The sequence below is a fragment of the Bos grunniens genome, chromosome 27, assembly GCF_055505025.1.
Source record: "Bos grunniens cultivar Pamir isolate PY7600 chromosome 27, Bosgru_T2T1.0, whole genome shotgun sequence".
In the NCBI taxonomy this organism is placed as follows: Eukaryota; Metazoa; Chordata; class Mammalia; order Artiodactyla; family Bovidae; genus Bos; species Bos grunniens.
In genome coordinates, this window is record NC_141191.1 from 32,674,803 (window position 1) to 32,698,886 (window position 24,084).

Consider the following 24,084-nt stretch of genomic DNA (forward strand, 5'->3'; position numbering starts at 1 on the left):
TGCTGAAACAATTTCCTTATAATTCCATAGCACATTTAATTCCACATGATATACTTGGAGTCTTGGGTTTGTAACCTACTCTGGGACCCACCCACTTGACAGACCATCTCTCTTTTGCCCCAGTTTTTCATGTGATGTAGAACAGGGGTGGGAAGGAGAGGCCATAACGTTGCCATAGTTCTTTTTGAGCCATTGTAGCCTGAACAGGCAGGGTTCTAGATCGTAAAGGAGAATGCACTCAGGAACACACAAGAGAATCAGCAAGGAGGAGCATTCTCTTCACCCAGCTCAAAGATTCCGGTAAAGGGGTCAGAATGTTGTTGTCGTTCAGGTGCCCAGTTGTGTCCAACTCTTTGCAACCCCATGGACTGCAGCACACCAGGCCTCCCTGTCCCTCACAATCTCCTGGAGTTTGCCCAAGTTCATGATCATTGCATGGGTAATGCTGTCCAGCCATTTCATTCTCTGATGCCCCTTTCTCTTCTGCCCTCAATCTTTCCCAGCCTCAGGGACTTTTCCAATGAGTCATCTCTTTGCATCAGATAACCAAAATACTGGAGTTTCAGCTTCAACATCAGTCCTTCCAGTGAATATTCAGTGTTGATATCCCTTCAGATTGACTGGTTTGATCTCCTTGCTGCCCAAGGGACTTTCAGGCGTCTTCTCCAGCACCACAGCTCAAAGGCGTCAATTCTTTGGTGTTCTGCCTTCTTTATGGTCCAGCTCTCGCAACTGTACATGACCACTGGGAAGACCATAGCCTTGACTATACAGACCTTTGTCGGCAGAGTAATATCTCTGCTTTTCAACACACTGTCTAGGTTTATCATTGCTTTCCTGCCAAGAAGAAATTGTCTTCTGATTTCATGGCTGCAGTCACAGTCTGCAGTGATTTTGGAGCCCAAGAAGAGGAAATCTGTCACTACTTCCACCTTTTTCCCTTCTGTTTGCCATGAAGTAATGGGGCCAAGATGCCATGATCTTAGTTTTTTACTATTTAGTTTTAAGTCGGCTCTTTCACTTTCCTCCTTCACCATCATCAAGAGACTCTTTAGTTCCTCTTCACCTTCTGCCATTAAAGTGGTATCATCCACATATCTGAGGTTGTTTTTATTTCTCCGCCTATTTTGATTCCAGCTTTTAACTCATCCAGCCTGGCATTTCTCACGATGTGCTCAGCGTGTGGATTAAACAAACAGGGTGACAGCAGACAGCCCTGTCATACTCCTTTCTCCATCTTGAACCAATTAGTGGTTCTGTACAGGGTTCTAACTGGTGCTTTTGACCCACATACAGGTTTCTCAGGAGACAGGTAAGATGGTCTGGTATTCCCATCTCTCTAAGAGCTTTCCACAGTTTGTCATGATCCATACAGTCAAAGGTTTTTGTGTAGTCGATGAAACAAAATTTTTCTGAAATCCCCTTGCTTTTTCTATAATCCAGCAAATGTTGGCAATTTGATCTCTAGTGCCTCTTCCTTTTCTAAACCCACCTTGGACATCTGGAACTTCTTGATTCACATAATCCTGAAGCCTAGAATACAAGATTTTAAACATAACCTTACGAGCATGGGAGATGAGTGCAATTGTCTGATGATTAGCATATTCTTTGGTGCTGCCCTTCTTGGGAATTGGGATGAGGATTGACCTTTTCCAGTCCTGTGACCCCTGCTGGGTCTTCCAGATCTGCTGCTGACATGACAAATGCAGAACTTTGATGGCATCATCCTTTAGGGATTCCAATTGTCCTTCTGGAATTTAATCACAGAATATGGGGTCAGAATTGCCACCCCCAAATATGCCACTTTGGTGTAAGGATTATTTTGATCTGAAAGCAGTTGAGAAAAAGCAAACCCAGGAAGAGTTCTGCCTTCCCCCTGTCTGCCTAAAGAAACAAAGCATCCTTTTCCCTGTGTGAACACTTCTGGTTCCCCTCTCCCAAACTAGGAGGAGAACCACCACCGTTATTACTAGAGATGGAACCTCAGACCTGAGACAAGTCTGCACAGATTATTTAAATTATCATTATCTTCCACTAGCTTCCCCATAACTTACCTTTTCACAGTTTACTGCCTCTAGAAACTCAAACCCCTTTTCCTTCGTCTAGTCACTTCAATATAATTTATCACCCTTTCTTTAAATGGTATATAAGCTCTCAAGCCTGACACTTTTTTTCACTTCTTTTCTGTGAAGCCCCCCTGCACATAAAAATTTAAAACATGAATAAGATTTGTTGATCTATTCTCCTGTTAAACTGGCTTTTTGTCAGTTTGATCCACCGATGCCAGTTTAGAATTTAAAAGTGTACAGGAAAAGTTTTACCCTACCCTGGTGAAGAATCGTTTCTCATTTGGCAGCTTCTCTTTTCTGACTCAGGAAACCTTCTCTAGAGCTCATTTGTAAGTCTGAGTCTCAAATGAAAAATATCCCACATCATGGATTTCATTCTTTCATTCCACAAACATTTATTGAGTACATTTATTTACAGCTTACTGCTTACTCTTATGTAGTTGACAAGGTAGCAGAGGCAAAATTTGAGGGTCCATGGAGACTTCAGATTTTCTCTAGTGAAAATTACTATAGAGATAAAGGGTCCCATGCATCAACCTTCTTTCTCTTTCTTTCTTTCCTTTCTATCATCTTAGCTTATCCTGATTTCATATATAATGTATTTTATAAGGTAGTAACAAATGTTTGACCTTCCTAAGCATAATTTTATTCCATAAAATAAAGTTTTTACATTAGAAATGGGTAATCTAACATCATGTAAAAAATACAAAATGGCTTTTGAGAAACAAAAGCACAGAACAGCCAGGCATTTAGAGACCAAATTTCCTAGCAGTTAAGGTATATCCCCAATGGCCTGCATAATTCAGAGATATATATTTTTTATTTTAAGAACGAGAATCTATTTGTCAAAATAGGCAGCATATTTCTGATTCCATATTCTGGAATATTTGAATATTTTGAATATTCATTTGACTATTACCTAGCATTGTAATTCAATGGCTATTCTGTCCCTGCCCCTCCCCTTTTTTAGAAACTGGGTTATTAGACTGTTATTCTCCTTTGGTTGGTGGTTTTCAAACTTGAGTGTGTATCAAATACATGTGGAGGGCTTGTTCAACACAGATTGCTGGGTCCCATCCCAGGATTTTTGATTCTATAGGTCTAGGATGGAGCCAAGTATTAGCATTTCCAGGCGATGCTGAGGCCACTAGTTTAGGAAGCACAGTTGGAGATTTACTACTCGAGGACATAAGAAGTCAGCAATTACACAGGTTTGGGTGAAATTAGTTCCTCTTTGTGGATCCCTGCAGGGTTTAGGATTCAGTTACAGATCTTCACTTTTATCTAACACTTATCATCGTCTTCTTAAAGCACTGTAAGAATGAAGGGGTCATGCTGCTTCAGAAAATTTACGGTCTGACTTGTGACAGCATCACTTTGCTTAAAAAGTACCAACACCAATGAGCTTCCCAGGTTGCTCAGTGCTAAAGAATCCACCTGCCAATGGAGGAGACATGAGTTCCATCCTTGGGTCAGAAAGATCGCCTATCGAAGGGAATGGCAACCCACTCCAGTATTTTTGCCTGGAAAAATGCTATGGATAGATGATCCTGGTAGGCTGCAGTCCTTGGGGTCACAAAGGGTTGGACACAGCTGAGTGACTGAGCATTCAGGCACCAAAACTACTTTGTGAGGTTTTGGTGAGGTCAGGTGAGGCAGGACCTGACCACAGTGGGCTACTGGAAAAAGAATTACTGTTGTAATTGACAGAGGAACTATAACTGCAATTACAATTACTGCTGTAATTGTAGCTGTCAGAATATTTGCTAAGCATTGTTAAATTCCATAGCGCTTTGCTTCATTCCATAGAAATCTGGACTCTAGGGACTTCCCTGGTGGTCCAGTGGTTAAGAATGAGCCTTGCAATGCAGGGCATGCAAGTTTGATCCCTGGTCAGGTAACTAAGATCCCACATGCCTTAGAGTAACTAAGCCTGTGAACCACAACTCAAACTCCATGCACTGCAATGAAAGACCCCCCATGATGCAACGAATATCCCCATGCTGCAACTAAGGCCCGGCACACCCAAATAAATAAACAAGAAATCTGGACCTTATTGCTGCAGTCCTAGTACTGTTCTCTGGCTTGTTAGGAAAGGACAGTGGGAGACAGTTATGGGGTGGGCATCAGACGACTCTGTGATTGTTGCACGATCACACCCACTAAACATATCTCACTTTCATTGTCTTCTAGCACTTATAAACTGTACTGCATAACATGCTGCTCCCTGTTTTACTTGTAGTGCCTTTAGACAAGGTTTGGGGTTATGGCTCAGAGTTGTTGAACATACTTGTTGAAGTATGTTCTTGAGCAAGTTGTCATACTTTCTCTGACTAGACCTCATTTTCCTCTTTTGTTAAGGGCATAAGAATGCCCACTCCCAATTAGGGTTGCTCAGAAGGCAATGGCACCCCACTCCAGCACTCTTGCCTGGAAAATCCCATGGACGGAGGAGCCTGGTAGGCTGCAGTCCACGGGGTCTCGAAGAGTCGGACACGACTGAGCGACTTCACTTTCACTTTTCACTTTCATGCATTGGAGAAGGAAATGGCAACCCACTCCAGTGTTCTTGCCTGGAGAATCCCAGGGACGGGGGAGCCTGGTGGGCTGCCGTCTGTGGGGTCGCACAGAGTTGGACATGACTGAAGCGACTTAGCAGCAGCAGATTAAATGGTGTAGTTTGTAAAATGATTGGCAGGTAATAAACACTTAATTCTTCCCCTTTCTCTTTTCCTCATTTGCCGAGTACTTTTTTTTTTAATGAATTGACATTTTCTGTTTGTAGTCATAAGGGGAAAGATTCTTGAGTCTTATGGGATTGCTATTTTATTCCAGCCTCAGACTATGGAGGCTTTTCCAGTTTAAGAATTAGTAAACTTCAAATTCTGACTTCTGACCTCTTCCTCCTTTTTTTCCTTTTTTAAGTTTTGTGTGTGTGTGCATACCATTTTTTAAAAGTCTGTATTGGATTTGTTACAGTATTGCTTCTATTTTGTGCTCTGGTCTTTTGGCTGTGAGGCATGTGGATCTTCGCTCCCAGACTAGGGATCGAACCTGTACCCCCTGCACTGGAAGGTGAAATCTTCCACTGGGCTGCCTCTTCCTTCTTTAATTGTTTTTACTTTTCTGTCCCAATAGGCTGACAATGGCCAAGGTCTATACTGCTGGTTCTTATCATTTAGCATTCCCACAGTAACAGGTTTGAATATACCTTCACAGTTGTGATAAGTATAGATAGCTAATCAGGTTCTATTGGAGTGGACATAAACATGTCCCCTTTAAATCAGTCTTTTAAGCTGCTTGAAATATATGCATCCCTTTGGTTCAGGTGCTACCCGTAGGCAAGGGTATGGAAGCTGATTCTAAGGTGAAATGGAGAGGAGTTGAAATGATGTCTAGGGCCCAAATCTGTGGGCAAGGGTCATGTCTGAGCGCAGCTCTCTGCTGTTTTACAAAGTTTCTTGGATACTTACCTTTTGAGTCCCTTAGGAGTCCAATGGAAAAAAAAAATGAATTGACTTCAGAACATTGACTGGGTCTTGTCTGCTCTCTCACTCTCAGTGCTTAACCCAGTGTCTGCACAGTAGGGGCTCGGTCATTACTTTTGAAGAAGAGAGTTTATTAAAATAGCAACATCCTTGGAATTCCTGCACCACCCCGAGTCATCCAAGAATCTCCTGAAAGAAAAATTGGCAAGCAGTTTTTCCAGAGACCTATTCAACTTGTCAGCAAAGCACAGAGCATCCAGTAAAGACCTTGTGAGCCTTTATTATGTGATGAGCTCTGTGGTGGGCTGGGCATTGAGCTTCCTGGGGATTGCTAAAGCACACTGCTGCCTGCTCTTCACAAGGCAGATGCAGGAGAGGGTGCAGCTGGTACAGAACAGGAGGTCAGAGCAGGACCTTGGAGAGTCCCCAGTGCGACCCCTTCTCTGCATAGAAGAGGAAGCTCACTGCCTTCCTGAGGAGACGGTTTCCTGGCACAGAAACGCCCACCAATACCTTTCCCTACCTTGTAATGAACCCAGAAATGAGTTCTGTAATTGAGCACGAGTGATGTCAGGATATGTTCTGCAATGAAGCACCGCTAATGGTGGTTATCGACCTTGTCAGTTGCTCGCTGAGGAGGGCACACCATGATTGGTAGTGGGGTAGTGTTGCTATTTCCTGAGGCTGCCAGCACTGACCGGTTGGTCCTGGGATTTGGGCCCACTTCAGTCCAACGTGGCATCTTTAATTAATAGTGTTTAGAGGAAAACAAACAAGAGAACAAGGCTGGCATGGAAAGCCCTCACTTTATGCCACTAAGGAAAACGATGATGCCCGTTTTAAATACCAAGACACTTACAGATGGATAAAAACAGGTACAGCAGGAGCAGAGCCCAGGGGTGCTGGGGCTGATTGGTACTCACCCAGGTCAGAGGCATGCTCCAAAAGGAAAGCAGTAGGATGAGACAGAACGAGGAGCCTTTTGAAAATCGAGGCACCTAGTGCAAGAGCTTCCCTGGTGGCTCAGTGGTAAAGCATCCACCTGCCAATGCAGAGAGACGCAGGTTCGATCCCTGGGTTGGGAAGATCCCTGGAGAAGGAAATGGCAACCCACTCCAGTATTCTTGCCTGGAGAATCCCACGGACAGAGGAGCCTGGCGGGCTACAGTCCATGGGTTCGGAAAGAGTTGGATGCGACTTAGCAACTGAACAAGAGCAACCGAAGGCAAGGTTCACACTTTATTGGGTTTTCCTGTTATATCTTATCCAAACAAGTAAAAGTTTCATCATCTAAGTATAAAATCTTTTCTCTCTTCAGTTTTCTGTACTTCTTCCCTCCACCCAACCCCTTCTTTTTGGCCTTGTCTTTCATGCGGGGTGGGGCGGGGGGGAAGATTTCAGAAAATCCATAAGCATTGGCAGGCAGATTCTTTAGTGCTGGCCACCTGGGAAGCCCCCCATGAGTTGTAGAGTATCTCAATTGAAGTCATTGATTGATGTATTAATAATTCATTTTCATAGCTCTTTAGCAGAGTGGGACAATGAAATGAGAGATATCATTGGAGAGGTTAACTCATCTGATTTCACTGAGGCTAATTCATCTGGTTCCCTATGGATGACAACCTTTGGTTCCTTGTGTGTACGAGACCCTGTTCCATTCATTCTTTGAGGAGTCTTCGGGGGTCAGGTGAGGCTGGAGAATTTCAAGCAGCAATGCTGAGCCTCGAACCAGAAAGGATAGTGGTGCCAATAACAAGGAGAAGCAGGCTAATGACATTTCAGTTTTTAAATTCTTGGCCACATTTGTCTCTCATTCTGCAATGTTGTTGAAGTATAACTGCTTGTTAAACACACATTAACTCTGGAATCCATGGTGAATCCAATCACACAGAGCTGAGTTTGCCGGGCTTGCTACACAAGCCTTTTGACATTTGAGGGCAAACGTTCAAATCACAGAGCTGAAGGTCATGGCGTGTATTAGACAGGGAGGAATTAAGAAGATGTATGCCCCGACAATCTCTTGCAGAGTCTTTATAAACCTGTCACCATCACCAATGCATTATTTATCAGATTAGGTGAGGAAATGTTATCTTTTTTAAAAACAGGTCTTAGTTATGAGGGTGATCAGGGTCCACTTGTACTCACTGTCAAGTGGGAAAGCATCTTATTTCCATCCCAGACCCTTCCTGTTGCACTAATGAGCCTTCTTGTTTTATATCCAACACGTTGTTGCAGATATTTTTAGCTCGATTTTATGCCATTGGACAGTCTTTCTGTAACTGACAAACATTTGCATGAATATAGCTCTCATTAGGTATTTTTAGGTCTGCCATGGCCTTTAGACAAGTGTAACTAAATGGGAGGGTTCTATCCTGTAAGGTTCAGCTCAGTAACTCATCAATATTGGCAGTGGTGTTGGCATCCAGTTAAGTATCAGCCAGCTCGTCTGAGCGGGAGAGCTGGTCCCTGAATCGTGTGGAAGTTTGTAGTGAAGGGAGAAGAAGAATAAGCTCTACTTTACATCCACAAACTGTGCATTTACAAAACTTGGACTATCAAATTGTTTTTACTCCCAGAAAAGTTAGGAGATTCTTAATTGGGCAGTAAGATGACAAATGCTGGCTCTGCCACTTTCGGAGCAACAGAGGAGGGAACGTTCCCTATTTCAAAATGTTCCTGAGGCTTACTTTCCCTAAAGGAGGTTATAATCTCCCTGGGGAGACTGACTTGACAGTTTGAGAGACACCAGATTCAAGATTCCTGTGGAAATGTCTGTTAAAACAAACTCCCTATCAGGAAATAGTCCAGATGCTGCTGCATGCAATGCAAAGCCTGGACTTGTTAACTTGAAATCACACCAGGACCACAAAACCTCTGAAATACACATGGCTTCATCAAATTACTCCAAATCCCCTGGGGTAGATAAAGTTTAAACCAAGGAAATGCACTGGCTACAGTGCTACACCACAATGCCAATTAATTTTTATTCATTGATCTTTGAGGGTATGTTTTATTTATCAATCCTGCATTTTTCCTCCTCTTTGGCGTGTAATGCAGAACCCTTTAAAAGGTCTGCAAGCTTCTTGCAACCTTTGCTCCCATATTGGACACAATGTTTTGTTTTGTTTTGTTTTTTCTTATCAGTCTCTTAACTGGCTGTTTTTCTTTTCTTTCTTGCTCTGCTCTGTGCTTATGCCCTTCAGGCTGGCTTGGATCACCCTTCTCTCTTCTTCACATTTAGAAGGCTCATTTGTCCTCACCCGCCAGCAGCCATGGTGATTTTTCCAGACTTTGACCATCTGGTGCTCTATGTAATTAGAAAGTGAAACAGGGAAGGTGGTCAGGATGAATTTCACTATTGGTTCCTGGGCAGATCTTTGCCTTACTACTATTATTTCACATTTGCACTTAGGTGCCAGTAAAACAAGCAGATTGGATTTCTGTGCATGGCGTTGCTGGATGTGACACTGTGTTTTCAGTGTGAGATGTGGTTCTAAGAACAAGACCACCCAGTAGCAGAGGCTATTGAAAGGCTGACGTGGTTGATGTGGAGTTCGCTACCTGGGTAGTTAGCACAAAGTCCAAGTGCAGGGAGGCCTGGTGTGCTGCAGTCCATGGGGTCGCAAAGAGTTGGATACAAGTTGGCTACTGAACAACAACAAAATGCACTATACTCTTTGGCAGGAGCAATGGTGGGCGAGTTGGGTAGAGCATGGACTTTGAATGGAGACTTGTTGGCAAATTCCATAAACCATTGTTTTTGTAAATGAGCTGGAGACTTTTAGTTGCAGAACTCCTGATCTCTGGGTTTATATTTCATGCTTCCACATTGCCTTCCCTTCTGAATCTCCTGCTTCTGTGCTGTGTCCTAATAAAGAGGGATGACTGCTCAGGGTTTCATCTGGAAGGGTTCCATGAGCAGAAGCAAAGCAGAGCTGAGTGAGGTGATTGACAAGCCTGCCCATCCCTTGGAGGAGGTGGCAGAACTCTAATATACAGGACCAGGAATGGATCCTAACACATAGAAACAGAAATTCCATTCCTGCGGGAGAAGATGTGCCCTTTGGACAGTGTTCACACATATCGTTTAGCATTTTAGGAACAAACAAGAGAACAGAAAGTTATGAGCAAACCTTGGAGAGATACAGTCCAGTCACTACAATGAATGAACAAATCCAGTTTCATTGATCCTCAAGGCAGTCCCAGGGAGCAGGTGCTGGCAAGTGTGCAACAGCTTCCTTAGTCATGGTTCTGTGATAAGAATTGAAATGAGTCCTTGTTGCCGTTTGTAGAAGCCATGACCAACTCTGAACCAATATGACCAACTGAACAAACTAACAAACTTTCCAGCAAGCTAGACACAAACCTTCAGATGCTTGGAAGGGATTTTAGAGGTGCTTTAATCCAGACCTTTCATAGTGGATGAGGAAACAGACTTCCTGGTAGTTCATGATGTCTGAACGTTTTGGTGTTCTTAAACATGGCTTTAATGCTTAGAAAGATTACTTAAGGGCTATTTTCATTTTGAATAGTAATATTCAATTTATTAAAATTACCAATTCAAAAACAGAGTTCTTTCTTAAGCCTTTAAATTCAATTTACAAATCTCATTATTCTTTTACTAAATTCAGCAACTTTAGTAATTGCTTTGAAAGGGTTTCTTTTTTTTACAGCCTAGTTAATGAAATCACTTAAATATTTTAAACTGCACTTATAAATTTAATATATTTGACTTTCTTTTTAAGTACTTAAATTGTCTAACAAACTTTCCCACGTGCTTAAATAACACTTGGCAATCTCATAAAGCTTTAAATATGGTAGATCTTAATTCTTTTGTGTGTTAAAATATTACTTGTAACTTTAGAAAAATTTTCTTAAGAGTTACCAACTTAAATTTACAATTTTAAAAGTGATTCAGTTAGGTACTTAAAGCTTAAAGATCATAAAGATGATCTCTCGTATATTCTACAATGTTGAATTCTCGAGCAATACAAGTGGTGTATTTAAAATACAAATATGCCCATAATAATCTTAAATTTAACAAAAAAATAATGGGCTGAAAATTATATACTTTGTTATTTTTGTACTTTATTCTATATTTCCCTAGGAGTAAATGATTCTTTCAATTAATAAGAGAAAGAACGTATCATACCAAGGTCAGCTAGGTCCCTATCTTAGCATAGGTGATGTATGGACTGAAAAGAATAAGATGGGAGAAGCAACTTGATTCTTGCCAGAGACATTGCTCTAATGATGGGTGCAATAAAGTAGTGATTCCAGAAAATGAAAGAGATTCGATCTCACAGCTCAAATCTCAGGTAATTTTTTAAAAATTTGATCTCAGATAATTTTATGGTCTCTTTTCTCAACCTGTTTAGCTAACACTGGTGGCTTTTTCATTATTGGTACTTAAGACATGGAATGTCTTTCCCCTCTGAAGTACCACACCCTTATGTAATACTTTGGACTAAATAGATGCTGGATCTGGATTCTTGACAAATGTTTCCTTCTTGGCAGAACTACAGCTTATATAGGTAGAGAGTAAAAGTATTTCCAGCTAGATTTACATCTGTTGTGGCATTGCCTGAATGTGTTTCCACAAACTGAAATGAAGTCCCATTTCTACCACAAAGCCTACTGGGTCCTCTGTGCTTTTGATTGAGGAGTCCTGGAAATTTTTCTTCATTTGTGTGTCTATCAGCCTTGAAAAGAAAAATTAGTTACAAGGAAGTACAAAGGCAGATCCTTGGAGGAGAAAATGGCAACCCACTCCAGTAATCTTGCTAGGAGAATCCTATGGAAAGAGGATCCAGGCAGGCTACAGTCAATGGGGTTGCAAAGAGTCAGACTTGGCTGAGCATCTGAGCACACAGCACAAAGGGAAATACGATATGCAAATCTGGAAGGTGCCAAGGCCATTATGGAAATACAACTACTACAAAAAATTTGTTAGGTACCACTCTTTTTCATGCTGGATACTGATCATATGGTGCTTCCCTGGTGGTTCAGTGGTAAAGAATCTGCCCGATCAGTGTAGGAGACACGAAATCAGTCTCTGACTCGGGAAGATCCTCTGAAGAAGGAAATGGCTTTCTATTCCAGTATTCTTGTTTGGAGAATCCCATGCATGGAGGAGCCTGGCGGGCTCCAGTCCATGCAGTCACAAAGAGTTGGACAAGACTTAGGAACTTAACAACAGCAACTGATTATATAACAAGGCAATACCTGCCGTGTTTACCCTGAAGCCAGACCACCTGGCTTTGCCTCCCTCTCTGCCTCTCATGACTGCATCAGTGATACCTGCTTCCAGTAACTCATCCAGAAAACAGTAACAAGACCGACCTTAGAGGACTGCTGGGTGGGTTAAATGCGCTAGAATGGAGGCATTACAAAGTCAGCCATTTTGTCTGGTTATTGATTTATTCTCAGCACCTGGAAATTACATATGCTTAAAAAATTGTTTCACTAAACATAAAGTGCTTCAGACAGAGACTCGAATGTAGCAAATGTTCAATACATGTTGACTCTTGCCTTTGATGACAACTTGCTCACAGTCACTTGCAGAATTTTAATTTTGTACTGATTTATTCAGAAATTGTTGATTAATGTTTCCCATGATGGTAGTTTTGTACTGGTATTTACTTCTGATATTACTCTAACCAAGAGAAAAGCGTTGGGAAAGCTGAATGACTCCAGCATTTGGGTGCCCAGCTTATTTGTAATCTTCTGGGTTTGAAGGTCTTCTTTCTTATCTTCCTTAGCAGATGTGCACCTTTTATTTTGCCCAATTTTTTTTCCTTAAGTGAGCTTGTCTTTACGTCCTCCTTGACTCTCAGCTTCTTCCCTGTGGGTTTTTTGTGTGTTTGTTCTGTTTTTATTGTTGCTGTTGTTGTTTCCTGAGTGTACACCCTTTAAGTGGAGGCAGTCTTTGAAGGTCCGTTTTTGACTGTTTATGTCCGTAATTCATCTACATTACTAGCTGATCTCCTCAATGTCTGTAGCTTTAAGTAAACCTCCCTTTATTTCTATCTCTGACCATCTCCTAAGTCAGAGATGCTCCACCTAAGAAACATCTACTATATTCTCCAACTCTGACAAGAGAATAATATTTTTATTACATTCGAAATTTGAATGATGTGGGACTCTTTCATTCTCCCCTCCAGAACTCAGAGTATATTCAAAACCTTGTCTGGTCTTCCTTCACCCCATCAGTGTTGAGACCCATATCAGTAACCATGCAGGCTCTTTGATCCCCATGTTTCTGGCCTCCCCTAGCTGATAGGTACCTCCTTCTTATTATGGTCTTCTCGCACTGTGATTAGGTAGAATATTACTTTTCCTTTCCCCAGTTCCTAACCTCTGGAACCTATGAATCTGTTAGGGTATGTGAAAAGGGGGAATTAAGGTTGCGAGTACAATTGAAGATGCTGATCAGCTGACCTTAAATTAGGGTGAGGTTCCGGGCTGGCTCAGGTGTGCCCAATCACAAGCGTCTTTACAAGTAGAAGAGGGAGGTGGAAGAGGGAGCTCCGGAGTGTGGCTGTAGGAGGAGATCCAGGCGAATGGATGTGAGATGAGTTCCGACCTGCATTGCTGCTTTTGAAGATAGAGGAAGGGACCCTGAGCCAAGACTTGTGAGTAGCTTTTTAAATCTGGAAATGGCCAAGAAACAGACTCTGTGCTATAGCCACTGGGAAGTCAAGCTGCCTTGCCAGCCCTTTGCTTTCGTCTAGTGAGACCCATATCAGACTTCTTAGCTAGAGACTTGTAAGATAATAAGCGTGAGTTTTAAGCCACTGAGTTTGTAGTAAGTAATTGATTACAGAAACATCAGGAAACTAACACACCCATCTTCATGCTTTAACTCAAGTTGGTCATAATGTTGGGAATAGGCTGCTACTTCACATGGACTTACTGAAGTCTAATAAACACTTCAAGGCCTAGTATAAATCTCTCCTGCTCTAAAACTTTCCAGGTTCCTACAGTCAAAATTCAGCTCTCTAACCCTGCTTATTTAAAACTTTATGTCCTGTATCAGCACTTTCTCTCTTTTATTAGATATGTATGTCTCCCTCATTCAACATGGACTGTGGATATCCAGAAAATAAGACCCATATATTATTTATCTTTGAATCCCTCCCGTAAAAGCTGTACATTCAAGCCAGTGGTTTTTGAATCAAATTGTAAAAATGCAACAAATTGGAAATGATGCTAAATATGAGTCCTAAATGCCCACAAAATAGAGATACTCTTAATAGAAATAATCTTCATTATCCCATGAGATTATTTCTCTTTGACCCCTTTCAAAACCAGAATTTCAATCCTTTTTAGTTGAAAGTGAAAGTCAGAATTTCAGTCCTGTATTGACAGTCATAATATGAGTTTTTTAAAGAAGTTTATGTAATGAGAATGTCATTGACCATTTAAAAATACAAATATATGCACATATATTAAGAAAAAATCTTTTCCTAACAGAACTTCCGTAAACAGCATAATCACGTTCACAGGTTCTGTGTCCTACTGAGCATAGTTGTATTATGTACTAGTTTTCTATGTTTCCTGTAGTGAGAGGTCATGAGAAATTGTGGAAATTTCTTCCTTGCTGCCATCTAATTTCACTTTTTCAATTGGAATACAAATTACAGTCAAGGATGCTCTCTCCTAGAGACTCTTTGACAAGGAGTGAAATTCCAGGTTGTGTGAACATGTAGGGCTGTAATAAAATTAGCATGTGAAGCCACTGAGGGTGTCTTCCAAAGCTGCTTCTGACAAGCAACTTTTGAATTCATGAGTTCAGAAATTCATATCCTCTCATCAGTTCTTCCTTCAGATGCTTTCCTTAAAAATTGCTCCTAACTCAAGTGCCAGTTGTCTTTCCATTAAGTAATGGATGTCTGGTTTCTAATCCCCGAGAACCCAAGTGAAGCTACCTGTTCTCTTCTTTGCAGTACTCACTTGTTCATGGAACTGTGTTCTGGAAAGAAGAGAAGAACAGGTCAGGGAGGCGGATGGACACATGGAGTTAGTTGTTTTCAAAGAGGGTGGATTGACCGTTTGAAAGCACAGGTGAAGCTATGAAGGCAAGGTAGACGGTAACTTACATCAGCTGAAACACACGAGCTTGCTGGATTCATCCCCTTAGGTGAGCAGTATTAATGTTCACAGTCATTTAGAGCCATTATCTTATCTGAAAGCATCCCAGCCTTAATGACACTATGACAGCCCTCACACCAGATAAAATATTTGTTACAGTAACCTTTCAGTAACCATCCAGATAGTTAAAGACCTTGAGATAAGGGAGAATATACATGCCCTTGAGTGTGGCATTTTGGGGCAAAGCTAAAACTTATGGGCAGTCGTTGTTAGGAGGTAGAGTTCACTCACTATCACAAAGCATTGTCTTCCAACAAGAGCTGTGTAATCACAGAGTAAGCTGCTGATAACCAAAGTCTTTCCCCTCAAAGTGGAATGATTCATTTTTAGCAAAATGTTGGGTGTCAAGTGGTATTTGGGGACATTTATTTCTCTTTTTTTCCTACCAAATCTGAAATTCTGTGATGTAATCAAAAGGATTCACACACTGGATGAATTTGTATGCTTCTTTACAAGAAATCCAGAAATGTGCCAACTTATTCCTTAAAGATAATAATGCTAAATTGAAGTCGTATTAGAGCAGATCTTACCTGCTGTTGATTTTAATCCTCTGTTGCAAAATCAAGATGGCACCTCCAACTCAACAGATGATGAAACGAAGTTTACCTGGAGGCTCAGGATCTGCCACTCCTAGAGTGATGAATAATCACTGAGAACGTGCGAAAATGAAGCCTCTGGTGAATGGAAATAGGCAGGTACTTCTGACCATCATCACCAGCTCTCGCTACCGGTCAGTTCTTCTCTTTATTTTGCCTGTGCTCTTTGGGAAGCCAAACTCAACCTTCAAAAATGGATAAAATGACCCAGTGTGGTAAATGTTGTGTTTCAGTGCTTTCTTTCTTGAAAAAATGATTTTGGATATAATCCAAATGTCCAAATAAAATAATAAATATCCAATATAATAATATCCAAAAACTTGGATATTAAATGCTGAGTTCTCTTGCACAGCTTTGATCCCCATGTTGGAAATTCTGTTACTGTCTTTGGCCTCTGTTTCCTAGACAGACTGTATTGATGGAGGTGGAGATTCTCCAGTCTTTCAAGTTAACGTCACCATCCAGAACGGTTGCCAGCACTCACTGCCTTCTCACCTGGCCAGTGACAGCCAATCGCTCTGGGCTTTTTAATCTTGCAAAGTGATGAGAGTCCCATTTTGCCATCATTCCCAAAGAGCAATACAGAGCGACTCTGAACACCTCCCGGCGAAGTAGGTATAATTTCCAGGAGACGGTGCTGAAGACTTTTTAATTAGGATTCTTCCCTTCAGCATGCTGCGTTCACAGGTGGGCTAGAAGAAGAGTGAGGGTGTAGGAGTGCTTGGGAGACAGGAGAGCCCTTGTTAACTGGAGTTAGAAATGGGGAAAAAAGTGGCCAAAGAAGCCTCTGCAGAGAGAGAAAATACGCGTGTCGTGTGCAAGGTGGGAGGTGCAGAGGGTGGTAGCTGATAATATGAAATAATCTATTATTGCACCTTTCTCAGCAAGTTAAAAATGCTCCAGTGATGTGACAGGAGCTATTAGCTTATTATGATCAAAAAGAAAGCAAGTTTTATGAACAACATTCATTTTCAGACTGGTAAAAAAATCTTCTAATTATCAGGATGACATATAGGTTAAAGTTTGGAGCCAACTGGATTTGACTGAAAACAGGAATTCATTTAGGCTCCATGAGGCTCATTTTCTTTATCTTTAAAGAGGGAATAATACTTGCCTAAGTATATTATCTAGCAAGTTAGAATATGTGAAATAATGCATAGAAAACACTTGAGCTAGTATCCCTTTATAGGTCATATTCAATGGATATTATTAAATAGTATTTTCAGGACCCAGGCTGAGGAACCTATAAGTTACCAAAAATACTGTCATCTTTTACTGCAACAGCCAACATTGACTGCATGAGTATTTTTTTGAGTGAGGAGGAGGGAACTATGCAGGCTTGATTTAATAACTCAGAATAACTCAACCTCAGATTACCTACTTGATATTTCTATGCCTTAATTTCCCTACCATTCCAGGATCTTGATAGCATTCACTACTCCCTCATCTGGCAGAGAAGCCAGAAAGGTTAGATGGCATGAATCTGCCTAATATTTCCATTCAACCAAAACAGGGCCTTTGAAGGAAGCTATAATGCATTTTCCCAGGAAGACCTGAATTCTCTGTATCAGGTTCTCAGCTCAAAATTGGATCTCCCAACCCATTATTGCATTTATGCCCTGCATACATCAGTTTTTGCACCTTAAGAAGAAGTCTCAAAATACGATGGGAGAGATTTAGGAATATGGCAGAGGCATTTTCTGGGGGTGTGGAAATGAAGGAAAGAATGCTGAAACTTCTCAAATGCATGATGACTGCCTAACTGCTCACCCATTCCTTCCTTGTCTTCTGGGTACCATTCATGAAGGAGGCTGTTATGAAGACCACTGGTCCTGGTGAATACATTTTAGATTTGATTTTAAACTGACTTCCCAGCAGAATATTAAGTAAAATCATGAACAAATAGTCAGCCAGGAGCTAAGGACAAAAGAGTAAATATATATTACTAGTAATCAAGAAGCAAACATCTATTCTAATAGTTGCAATTAACTGAGACATATATTAATGCAGGCCTGCTTAAAATAATGTGGAAATACCACAGATGTGCAGGATCCTGGCAAAGACTCCTCCTCTTTAGACATGCCTTTATGCTGACACATAATGTATCTGTGCAATTCTTTTCATAATACAGCAGGCATTTATTAAGCATCCTTTCTTCTACTTATGGCACTCTGTTGGCCTGAGGAAAATCGATTGTGGATTCTCATTAAGGAGGTAATGGTTTGGCTGGGTAAGGAAGACATATAGTTTGTGTAAAGAATTAGCATGCGGTTGGTAGGGCATTGACTGGTGAAGCAGAACTTGGCAACTTTGAGACCCATTTCTCCACCCCATCCCTCAGGGCCTTTTGTCTTCTGTGTGTCATTAAAACGTGTCTTTATAGAGATGACCACACTTAAGTTTGCAGCCACTGTTTTGAGTTCTCGTTTTGAAACTTTTCTGAGTTAGTTTTTGTAGTTATAAGATGGTTCAGTTCACACTGCAAGCTAACAGAGGTCCCAGCACTTGAACCTGAATTTCCCTCTTCTAGGAGCATGGAGCCCAGCCCTTGATCACAGCTGTCAGCTCAACCCCCACACTTCCTTCAGAGCTCTTGCTTGAAAAGGACTATTTGGTGGTCTTTCTCTGCGTCTAGAACTGATAACGTTTAGCAGCTAATACCCTTACCATCTCGCATTTATTTCAAACCTTCAATATCCCGGGAATGGCCATTCCAAGAGATTCCTTCAGTTAGCAAATCTTTCTTGACTTGTTTTATGCTGTAGATGATTTGATTAACGTGTTTCACCAGAAATAGAGAATTCTGTAATTAGACAAAGCATCTCCCTGCTATCCCCATCCCTGCAAATGGAAAGGGTTGCATAAAATCCATTTTTTTATTTAAGCATTCAAGGAAGACTGTTATAATTAAAATGGATTGTAACCCCTTGCAACCTAGCATGAAAAACATTGGGGAGAACACTAGGTTTTGTTTTTTTTTTAAACTGTATTTAAGTTCCCTCTCTCTCTCTCTAGTCACTAAGTTGTGTCCAACTCTTGCAACCCCATGGACTGTAGCCTGCCAGGCTCCTCTGGCAGTAAAAAGTCCATGGGATTCTTCAGGCAAGAATACTAGAGTGAGTTGCCATTTCCTTTTCCAGGGGATCTTCCTGATCCAGGAATCAAACCCAGGTCTCCTGCATTGCAGGCAGATTCTACACCAACTGAGCTGTGAGGGAAGCCCCCTTTAAATTCCCTGGTGGACCTTAAAGCAAGTCATACCAAAAGAAGCATAGTAAAAACACCCAACTGATGCTTTATCATATGGTGTCATATTACATATTCCTGGTATATATCCTGGTTTCCTCCACTGTAATTAAGAATTAATATTTTGGGATCTAGGGATGTTATCTGAGATGCAGTAGACAACCACTTTTTAATGTTTTACTTAATAAATTAAATGTATAATGGTGGACACATTTTTGCCTGTTGGCTTTGTTACAGTGTGGTTTGGTGATTATTTAAAGATCCATGGAGTTATTAAAAGAAGAAGCTGCCATTCCAGTAAGATATATTTATGCTTTATTGTAGATCACTGCCAACAATTTAATGGCTATATAAATTAAAACAAAACAGGCAAACACTCAAGTGTTTGCTTTGTGATTCAGTGCAGGATGGACCAGGAAAGCTGTTATTTTCATAGTCTCTGTCTTTAGGGAGTTAAGACAACAAGAGCAAAGTGTAAAGAGACCGTTAGACAGACCTCAAGTATGTAGTGTTTAATGAAGTTTTCCACTTAAGCAGAAACTAGGGATGAGTCTACTATAAAGAAGCCAAAGGGTCTTGAGATTTACGTAGTTGGACAAAAAGATCACCTCAAGAAATGCTTCACCATTCCCACAGGTCGGGAGAAACTTTATGGGGAAGCAGAGTGGGTGAGAAGGGCTTGGGGACGTAGTCAGAGAGAGGATGCCAGTGCAAGAATGAGCAGTAGTAGCTTATTTCTTAAATTTTATTTTATTGGAGTATGCTGCTGCTGCTAAGTCACTTCAGTCGTGTCTGACTCTGTGTGACCCTATAGATGGCAGCCCACCAGGCTCCCCCGTCCCTGGGATTCTTCAGGCAAGAACACTGGAGTGGGTTGCCATTTCCTTCTCCAATGCAGGAAAGTAAAAAGTAAAAGTGAAGTCGCTCAGTCGTGTCCGACTCTTAGCAACCCCATGGACTTGCAGCCTACCAGACTCCTCCATCCATGGGATTTTCCAGGCAAGAGTACTGGAGTGGGGTGCCATTGCCTTCTCCTTATTGGAGTATAGTTGATTTATAATGTTGTATTATTTTCTGGTGTTTAGCAATGTGATTCATTTATACACACACACACACACACACACACTCTTTTTTGTTTTCTTACCCATTATGGTTTCTCACAGGATATTGAATACAATTTGTTGTGCTATACAAGAAGACCTTGTTGTTTATTCATTCTATATACAATGGTTGTACAACAGTAGTTTATTGCTTAATTTATTGAAGTATAGTTGACCTATAGTGTTGTATTAATTTTTCATATGCAGCAAAGTAATTCAATTATAACGTCAATATATTTTTCATATTCTTCCCATTACGGTTTATCACAGGATATTGAACATAGTTCCCTGCTCTATATGGTAGGATCTTGTTGTTTATCCATTATCCATTCTATATGCGACAGTCGAGCAGCAGTAGTTCAGAACCTGCACTAACAAGAGAGGGAGGGGTTTGGTGAGCATTAGACCAGGGAACGGAGAAGGCAATGGCACCCCACTCCAGTACTCTTGGCTGGAGAATCCCATGGATGGAGGAGCCTGGTAGGCTGCAGTCCATGGGGTCGCTAAGAGTCGGGCACGACTGAGCAACTTCACTTTCACTTTTCACTTTCCTGCATCGGAGAAGGAAATGGCAACCTGCTCCAGTGTTCTTGCCTGGAGAATCCCAGAGACAGAGGAGCCTGGTGGGCTGCCTTCTATGGGGTCGCACAGAGTCGGACACGACTGAATCGACTTAGCAGCAGCAGCAGACCAGGAAAACAGTCCACAAGTGAGGGAATCAATGTCATTCCTGGAGATGAGTAGAATGGTGGGATTGGCAGTAAATTGATATGTGGTCTTAAGCTGAGATGGAGTGGGAGGAAGCTAAAAAAATAACTATTAAAAAGAAAAAAAAACTTTGAGAAAAGTGTGAAGCTTTTGATCTGAATACAGAACGCCCTGGTAAGCACCTTATGAACTATAACTTGCGTTTTTAATGGAAATAAAGACACAGACAAGAGTGATAGGATACTTATGGAAAGGGATGTAGGAAAGAGATCCTTCTGGGAAAATAAAAGTAGAGCATGTGGTCTCCATCACCATAAAGCCCCTTGGTAAATAGTTGAGGGAGAAAATGTTCTTGGCTCAGAAACTGAATCAAGAATCCTCATGAAGCAGAAAATAGAAAAAGTGCCTTGCTTAAAGTAACAGAGGTATTTAGTTGCCAAGATGAATATAAACGCAAGTTTCCTCTCCCCCTGGATCCTTCCATGACAGCAGCATGGAAGGTATTGCGTGAAGGTAACGTGTTGGAGGCTGACTTGTCCACGTGGGTTCAGTGGCATGGGTGTGTGAGTAGCAAGCACAAATCAGAGGTAAACCCGAGTTCTTATCCTGTCAGGCTGGCAGAACGATGAACCAACACAGCAGGATGTGAAAATAATATTCAAGTTGTCCATTGTAGAATGTGGTGGTTTGTTCAGTGTGATCATCCTGACAGTTGGTGACAGGGCCCCCAAGAAACAAGTGCACTGATGACCCAAGTGACAGGGAAAGTGTCACCCTCAACTGACAACCTGGGAGGAATAAGAGGGTGAAGAACCTGGAAATGGACCTATGGGGTTCATTAAGAAAAGGGAGATGAAAGGAAATGCCCAACCAGTGGCATTTCCTTATAAACAGTGGAATCCAGATTGATTTTAAAAGGTACATCCCATGAAGACAGGGACTTTTGTAAGCTTTAGGCAATGCTGTATCTGCAAACTTTACAACAGTACCTTGGTATATGGCAAGCATTCAATATTTGTTGAATAATTAGATGGATGGATGGATGATTAGAAGATGGATGGGAGCATATTCAGATTCTTTTCTTTTTTTCCCCAAGCATTGACAGTAACAGGCACTCATCCAGAAGTTGAACGAGTTCCGTTCACAAGCTCAGGAGCCCCATGCAGCTCTAAGAATGGCATGAAGGACATCTAAGCTTTTAAAGTCAGCATTTTCCACTAAAGACCCTGAATGGTGGAGAGTAGAAACCACCAAGATAATGATTAGATTCCATTTGCTTTAGAGTATTAAGAACCTCGGAGAAGGCAATGGCAACCCACTCCAGTACTCTTGCCTGGAAAATCCCATGGATGGAGGAGCCTGGTAGGCTGCTGGAAATTACTGACAGTATAAAAGTGGTGTCTTGGCTACTGAGGGTGTGTGTGTGTGCCTACACATATTTAAACCTGAGGAGATATACATTCAGATACAGATTTGTGTCATCTGTTCATCAGAGACTTCCACCTGGACTTTTCCCCTTTATGTTCTTCTCATCCCTTTTCGGATTTACCACCGTTCACTTTACTTTTTTTCAATTTTTTAACTCTTTATTTTATATGGGACTATAGTTATTTAACAATGTTGTGATAGTTTCAGGTGGACAGTGAAGGGAGTCATCCATACACATACACATATCCGTTCTCCCCCAAACTCCCCTCCCATCCAGGCTGCCGCATAACATTGAGCAGAGTTTCCTGTGCTCTACAGTAGGTCCTTGCTGTTGTCTGTCTTAAATACAGCAGTGTGTACATAACTGATCCCAACTATCCCTTCCCCCTCTGCTTGCCCCCGGCAACCTTAAGTTCATTCTCTAAGTCTGAGTTTATACTACCACAGTTCATTTTAAACTTGCCTGCATTCTTATCCTCAGTTAGATGCATAAACAAGAATTTTTGATTTGACATTAGTTTGATTTAAATTTTTTTTAATGATATTCAACGTACCCACCCATCATCAGAACGCCAGAGGAGAGTGTTGTCTAGCTCCCAAAACAGATGACAACTTTTGACATGTGGGTTATGGGAATATGAGGAAAAGACCTTCTCAGATGTGATGTGTATGCTACCTTTACAGATAATTTCTGCTGTCTTATAGAGTCTGTACACATTGACTGTTCCACATGCTTCCTCGCTTTCACTGCTGTCTCTTACAGTTAGGGCAAAGCCATGGGAATAGTTCTGGTCCCCAACAGGAATGTGATGGCTTACTTCCACGTGAAGGTAGTTAAAAGCCAGCGCGGTGCCTGCTCCCTCTCTCTGCCTCAGCAGCCTTGAAGGCCACATGTTGAGATGGTGGCCTCACAAGATGGCAGTTTCTTGGGTCCCTGAGTCCTGGATGGAGCATCACCCCCATTGACCTGCTTTGGATCTTATGGAAGCAAGGAAAAGCCCTTCATTGTAGGAGGCCTCTGAGATTTCATGGCTCGTTGCAATGGCTAAGACATACTATCCTGACTCATAAAGTTTTGTATAAGGCTTCAGTGAACTAAACTGCTTTATGGTGCTGGAGAGGCGGCCCACTAGAGGAGTGAATCATAAAAATCCCCATAGGTGGGTGGAGTTGATAATCTGAGCCTCAGTAGGTGAGGTCATTCATTCTGTAAATTACTTAACACATGCTTGACCTGAGAGGTATCAACACATTTTTAGAGACTGATAGAATTAACATCACCGCATGAAGTTGTAAGAGCTTAAAATTCATCAAGGGGGTCATTATAAGACTTATGAGTGTCGTTATCATTCACTTTCGCTCCAGTAGGGTTTTTGTTTCAACCTTGTGCATATTATAAACACAAGTTTATTACCGTAAAATTTTCCAAAATGATGCATTGCAAAATTTTGGGGCGAAGAATTTTTCAGTGAATTTAATGCAGGTGCTTTCTGTAGTCCAAGCAGCGTATTTACTGGGGTCTCAGAAAATGATTGTTCTTCAGAATATAGTTCTGATTTACATGATGTGAATACTAGACCAACAAAAAGGCAAAAAAGCCTTAGTGATTGATTCTGATACAGAAAGTGGAAATGAATTGGTGCTGGAGAAGACTGTATGGGTGTGCCAGGTATAGCTATTGAATGTAATAACCCGCCACGTGTTCGTGAAATAACAATTTTTGGTTGGCCAAAATAAAAATGGCTCCTGTAGTCGTTAGTTTCTGCAAAAATCCCACAGTCAGTAATGAGTTAAATCCTGGGGGATTAAATTGTAGAGAAGAAAGAGACTGAGGTCTGTCCTCCGCTGTCACCACCTCCCACTGGAGTTTAGGAGGCTGAATCTGGACTTTGAACATTTGAAGGGATAAAAGAATATCCAGGGGAAAGGAGTAGAGTGTGTGTGGCTTTGTTTGTTTTTGTTTCATTTATCCCGAGCATTGACAAAAATGTTTCACATAGGAGTTTAACTCCGTCTGACTTTGACGTGGACAGTGACCAGCAAATAAAGCACCCCAATGAGACACTGGGCTTCCCTGCTGGCTCAGGGGGTAAAGAATCTGCCCACAGTGTGGGAGACTCAAGCTCAGTCTCTAGGTTGGGAAGATCCCCTGGAGAAGGGAAAGGCTACCCACTCCAGTATTCTTGCCCGGAGAGTCCCGTGGACAGAGGAGTCTGGCGGGCTACAGTCCATGGGGTCGGACAGAGTCAGATACGACTGAGTGACTTAACATTTTCACTTTCACATTGAAACACAA

The 24,084-nt window shown here is 41.5% G+C and overlaps 1 protein-coding gene across 14 annotated transcripts in view; it reads left to right on the plus strand.

Annotated features, from left to right (window-relative positions):
- UNC5D (unc-5 netrin receptor D) overlaps positions 1–24,084 on the plus strand; it is a 641,211-nt gene that overhangs the window by 254,260 nt on the left and 362,867 nt on the right. The window contains exons 1-2 of one of the 14 annotated variants that reach the window (XM_086379678.1): positions 13,018–13,191; positions 15,277–15,440. The exons of 11 other annotated variants lie outside the window; for them this stretch is intronic. The gene's annotated coding sequence lies outside the window, so the exon portion shown is untranslated. Of the gene's footprint in view, positions 1–13,017; positions 13,192–14,552; positions 14,700–15,276; positions 15,441–24,084 lie in introns of those variants that run through there. 2 more of the 14 variants (XM_086379679.1, XM_086379677.1) reach the window with 2 other exon arrangements.